We start from the raw sequence: 6,067 nt of genomic DNA on the forward strand, positions 1-6,067 counted from the left end.
GGCTGAGTTAAGTAATGGCCATGGGAATTGACTTCGAATAATTATAGTAATTACAGGGCCAGGCAAATGCATTACTATCCACAAATTACAGCACAGCACACAGAGAGACTAACTTGGTTCGTTGCGCTCAGGAGACGTGCAGAAAAAGTCTGCTCAAGAGGAATTCTTCTTTCTTCCACATGGTGAACGTGCTGGAGAATTTTAGAAGCTTGGCGTAATGAAATCTTAGAATCATAGAATTGCAGAGTTGGAAGTGACCCCCCCCCCCAAAGATCATCTGGTCCAATTCTCTGCAATACAGGCATCTCAAGTAAAGCATCCCTGACAGATGGCCATCCAACCTCTGCTTAAAAACCTCCAAGGAAGGAGAGTACACAACCCCTCAAGGGAGACCAAACACCTCTTACGGTCAGAAAGTTCTTCTTAATGTTTAGTCGGAATCTCCTTCCTTGGAACTTGAATCCATTGGTATGGGTCCTACTCTCCATTGCAGGATAAGCAAGGTCTTCTAAGTAAGTATCAAATTATATTCCCTGGAGAAGAACTCCTCCCCGCTTATTAAACCATCACACTCTGCTGCATAGGAAACTCTAAAATGACTCTTTATTGCAGAAGATATATTGACACAGTGGCATATCCCAATAAGACTTGTGTTGTGATGAGCGGCATGTATTATGAGGGGGGAAAGGATTATGCAGCGAGGGGGAGGCCAGATGACACCAACCAGGACCAGGAAAGTGTCAGAGGTTCCTCACGACCGAGCTGAAATGGCTCTCCCCCACAATATACTTCAGAATCCATCGAGCTCTCCTCTGACAGTGATTAAGGACCTAAGCCTTTAATGAGGCTTCAGGCACATTCCCTCATTACACAGAGTACCCTGACAGCAGAAGAGCAGCTAGAAATATGAGCTACTTTGCTATGTTTATTTCTAACTAGGCAGGACAAAAAAGAATATGCATCTGCTCTCTGTGAGAGTCAGTGAAGAACTGGACATAGAAACAGGAAACCAGTAACATCAACATCCGTCTCCCGTCTCCCTTGAGACTTCCAACAGTCTGCAATGTAAACAGAGTCTTGTGACTCCAAAAAACTGCACAGTGGCATAAACAGAAACCTAACAGAAAGATGGTCATGACACTGTTCCTCAAAAGTCCTCACATATTGTTAATTTTTTGGGGGGAGGGGTGAAGTCAAGTAGTTACTTTTCACCTTTAAATGTATCAGCACACGAGACTCTTGATATCAAAAGGAATACATGAACACAGCAGGAAACTGGGAATTTTGATGCAGTAAAGCATTTATTTTGAAAGGGAAGAGTCACACAATTCTACATGTTGATTTTCAGGTAACACAGAGTGCCAAATCAGACTCCACATGAAGACATACATTATCAAAAGAGATAGTGGTTTGTTTGTTTGTTTGTTTGTTTGTTTGTTTTAAATGGAAACATGGACCAGCACGTTGCAACATGGAGGACTAGATCCTGCAAACATTGAGTAGAACTTAAGCAACACAACTACATTTAAAAAATAATAATAATAGCCTAACATTGTTAGATGAACATTGATAGACAAATCCCACACAATGAAGACTTTATCACTCTTCTTCTCCTACAATTGCAATCACAGTGGAACATTGCATTTAAAATATGGCACCTCTTCAGCTAAAACAGGGCAACAGTGAGGCACCACAGGTTTCATCAATGCCCAATGAGAATACAATGTTCCCGGCTTAGAACATGATTCAGAATGCAAAGTGCTGAACTCGTGTTGAGGACAGGCGCAGGTGACTACCTCAGCAGATGTGAAAGGGGGTCTTTTAAGTTAGAAGGTTGTATATTGGAACATAAATTTCTAGAACTCAGGTCTACAGTGGAGCCAACATCTGGATTTCTTGCTCCATGGTCCTCCTCATATTCATTCTGTAGTTGGCGGCTTCAGTGTTTATTCTAACTGGCAAGAGCTGCATCCATCCTCACTTTTTGGCACATATTTTTTGGAGTAGATGCTGGTTGAACTCAAACCGGAGGTTGGGCGGCTGTAGATTGACCCATGTCCACCATGGTGTGCCCTTCCATGGTAGGGGATCATGTGAGCACAAGGGTTGTGTTGCTCAATGCAGAAAGGTTGGTCAGGGCAGTGGATAGCTGGCCCAGGAATGGTGAGGACGAAGGGAGGTGGCTGAATTTGGATGGTGGAGGGAGGGCAGCTGGCGTAGCAATGGTTCCATCTGGAAGACATCTTGGCTGAAGTGGATGTATAGATCTGAAAGGACACATCAGGTGGAGAGTGGACAAAGTGTACAAGGCTAAACAGTAATGCAATTTCACAGTGTTCTGGTTCTCCAACAGACATTTTAGAACCGAAGGGCCATCCAGTCCAGCTTTGTGTTCTCGTAGTGGCCAGCTAGAGGCCCCAATGGAAAGCCCACAATCAGGACCTGATTACAATAGCCACTCTCTCCACTTGTGATTCGTAGCTGCTGCTAACCAGAGTTATACTGCATTCCACAGTGGAGGGTGAACCTAGTCACTGTGGCTAGTAGTCATTGATAACAATATCCTGCGTGTGTCCAGCTTCAGTCTCCTTCAAAATAGGCCCACTGAAATCAATGGGCAGGAATAATTTAGTTCAGGGATAGCCAACAACGGCTGCACCAGGTGTTCTCGACTACAAGTCCCATCAGCCCCAGCCAGCTTGATCATTATAGCCAGGGACAATCAGAGTTCTAGGTCGAAGCATCTGAAGGACATTGCATTGGCTACCCCTGCCTTTGGTTCATTTATATCAACTGGCCTACCTTGAATATAACTTAGCTGGATACAACCCCATAAAAAATAAAACAGTGAGCGCCGTTCCGGTACTTCCAGCCTTGGCATGGTGCGCAACCCGAAAACACATAACCTGAAGGTACAACTGTAACTAAATGTAACACGATAGATAAATAGATGATAGATAGATAGATGATAGATAGATAGATAGATAGATGATTGATATAGATGATAGATAGATAGATAGATAGATAGATAGATGATAGATAGATAGATAGATGGATGATAGATAGATAGATTAGATAGATATAGATAGATAGATAGATAGATAGATATAGATAGATAGATGATAGATAGATGATAGATAGATAGATAGATAGATAGATAGATAGATAGATAGATGATAGATAGATAGATAGATGATAGATAGATGATAGATAAATAGATAGATGATAGATATAGATAGATAGATATAGACAGATAGATAGATGATAGATAGATGATAGATAGATAGATAGATAGATAGATAGATAGATAGATGATAGATTAGATAGATAGATAGATAGATAGATTGATAGATGATAGATGATAGATAGATGATAGATAGATAGATAGATGATAGATAGAAATAGATAGATAGATATAGATATAGGTGATAGATATCTTATTGGAGACTTGCCATCAAGATCTTGGCCAATGGATGGGGTACAAATAATAAAACTATTATTGTTTTTTATTATTATCTACAACCCCTCTATTAGCTTGTTCACCTTCTGCTAAATCATACAAAACTGTCCATAGATTCTGAGTGGGCATCACCAACACCTTAAGGTATTCCTTCTGCACTGATCACCAACATTCTGTGCCTTAAGCTTCCGCCTAAACAGATTTAGAACAGTTTAAAAAATTGAAATAAAAAGGTGTGCACCTTAACAGGAAAGCAATGGACTTTCAGAGTTTCTTTTTCTTTTTCATTTCCACCTCCATGTTTACCCAAAGGCCTTGACTTAAAATGAATTATAGCATACCTTACCAAGCTTTGCAGTGAAAAGAACTCGAGTTGAGTGTCTCTGTGCTGAGGGACTCTGGCGATGTTGCTGTGTCTGCTTGGGGCTTTTATCTATATATCCTGAGACGATGATGAGTTTTATTTTCACAAGATTCCAATTAATTCCTAATAGCAGTTTTCCTTGAGTCACTTCCAAGTAATTTCAAGGAGTGTTGTTATGATTCACATATCTTCTTCCTTGTTATTGATGTTGCACACCATAGTTGGGTCACTTCCCTGGAAATTGCTATGGGTCCAGCATTTCAAAAGTGGTTTTGGGTGTTGGTGTTTCTTGAGTTTGATCTCCCCCAAAGCAGAATTGGCAAAGCCTCTTGTCCTTTCCTGAGTGGCATAACAGCTGAAAGAGTTTGAAGTGCTGGGAAGCTGAGAGTTGTTAAAGGATCTGAGAGATGTTAGGAGACCACGATTCCTGCAAAGCGCTACAGTTTGTGGAGTGGTTTAACAAGCAATCCCTCTCCACAGGGACACTGGGAACTGCACCTGTATGAGGGGAATAGGGTTCTCCTAAGAACCTTCAACACCCTCAGCAAACTACAGCTCCCAGAATCCTTTGAGGGAAGACATGACTCTGTAAAGTGGTATAGTAGTGCCCCTATTGTGATTCTGTACCGTCTTCTTCTTCTCTGGAAGGGTCAGCCTGGGAAGGTGGTCTCTGCCATTCCTCCTCTGCCCAGTTCCTGACAGCTATATTATTTCCCCTCTTCTGACTAGCTTGCCAGGACATCCAGCTAAGAAACTGCTTGTAGGCTGAATCCAATGTCAGTCCCACCCAGGGCTTTTCTCAGGTTGAACTCACAGAAACTCAGTTCCGACACTAATCACTAACTTAATCATAACAATTATGGGTTGTTTCTCATACTGGACTACTCTGAGTTAAACCAATTGATATCAATGAACTTAACTAACTGATTCATAATAACTTTCAGTAGAATCCATTTTTTTGTCCTACTCAGAGTAGACGCATTGAGGAACATGACTTACTTAGGTCTGTTAATTCCAGTGGATCTGAATATTTGAATGTTATTTCTGCAGGTAGAACCTTCCATACCTGATATTCTTTAAGTCCCCGGTGCTCCTCAACTGGGAAATTAATTAGTTGAATATTGATCTGTTCAACTGAGGAAGGAACAAGGCTCATTGTTAAAACTGGGAACGGAGATGAAGCCCTCATGAGGAGAAGTAGGGAGCTACTTGGAAATTCTAATAGAAACATTTTTTCTTCTATTGTTGCAGGGATGCAAATTATGCCTCTGGAATTAATGCTGAGAGATACAGCACCGATACAGCGACTACAATTGATTCAGAATCCCATAGTGCTTCCGGTTTGGTTTGGTTTCCCCCCCAAATAGCTATTGGATGATTGGAAAAATAAATGACAAGTTATAGAGCATTTGCCAACTTTGCCAGTGTGTCAGAGTGGGTAGGCAAGTATAGCCAGAAGTATACTTAGTCATACCCAAAGAGGGGTGATTTATTTCTGTCATCATAGATTGATACACACATTTTCAGTGTGTGTGTGTGTGTGTGTGTGTGTGTGTTCCTCTGTTTAGTGTCTCAGCTGTGAAAGCTTCTTCCCACCCCTCAAGAGAAAATGAATTTGCCACTGGAATTGTTTTACCTAGGGGGAGAGCAGGGGTAGCCACATGGAGGCCAACAGAACAGGACCAGACTTTATAAGCGGCATCTGCCCAAACATTTTACTCTTCTTTGTTGTGGCACCTGTCCTTCTTTCCTGAGTGAGATCAGGCATTACCTAGGTGTTTGGGCAATGTGGGAAAACTCACACTTGTCTACTATGGTGAAGTTTCTGTGTAGCACGTTTAAAAAATAGGTATATGGCCATACATTTCATGTGGGGGGGTGTGTGTAATTCATTATGTAAATGAATGGCCCATCCAGTCCAACATCCTGCTCTCTCAGTGCCCTCCCAGATTCCTGTGGGAAACTCTCAAACAGAAGTGGAGCACGAGCGTACATTGGGCCATCTGCTTGGCCACTGTGAGAACAGACTGCTGGATGAGCCATTAGCCTGATCCTAGAGGGTGCTTCTTATGTTCTTTATGGGAAGCCTAGAAGCAGGACTTCATCACAACACCATCTCTCCTCACTTGGGATTCCCAGGAACTGGCATTCAGAGGTATATTGCATGAAATGTTGGAGGTAGAACATAGTCATTGTAATGAGTAACTATTGGAAGCTTTAACCTCCAGGAATCTGTAAAATCT

The 6,067-nt window shown here is 41.8% G+C and overlaps 1 long non-coding RNA gene across 1 annotated transcript; it reads right to left on the minus strand.

Moving 5' to 3' along the window:
• Window positions 1-1,282: 1,282 nt before the first annotated feature.
• On the minus strand, window positions 1,283-3,885 carry LOC310666001. The gene is made up of 2 exons (XR_014505749.1): window positions 3,802-3,885; window positions 1,283-2,267 (listed from the first exon to the last, which is right to left on the minus strand). It is a non-coding gene; the product is annotated as an uncharacterized lncRNA (long non-coding RNA).
• Between the last annotated feature and the right edge of the window lie 2,182 nt (window positions 3,886-6,067).

The sequence above is a fragment of the Podarcis tiliguerta genome (genome assembly GCF_965153285.1).
Source record: "Podarcis tiliguerta genome assembly, chromosome: 16".
In the NCBI taxonomy this organism is placed as follows: domain Eukaryota; kingdom Metazoa; phylum Chordata; class Lepidosauria; order Squamata; family Lacertidae; genus Podarcis; species Podarcis tiliguerta.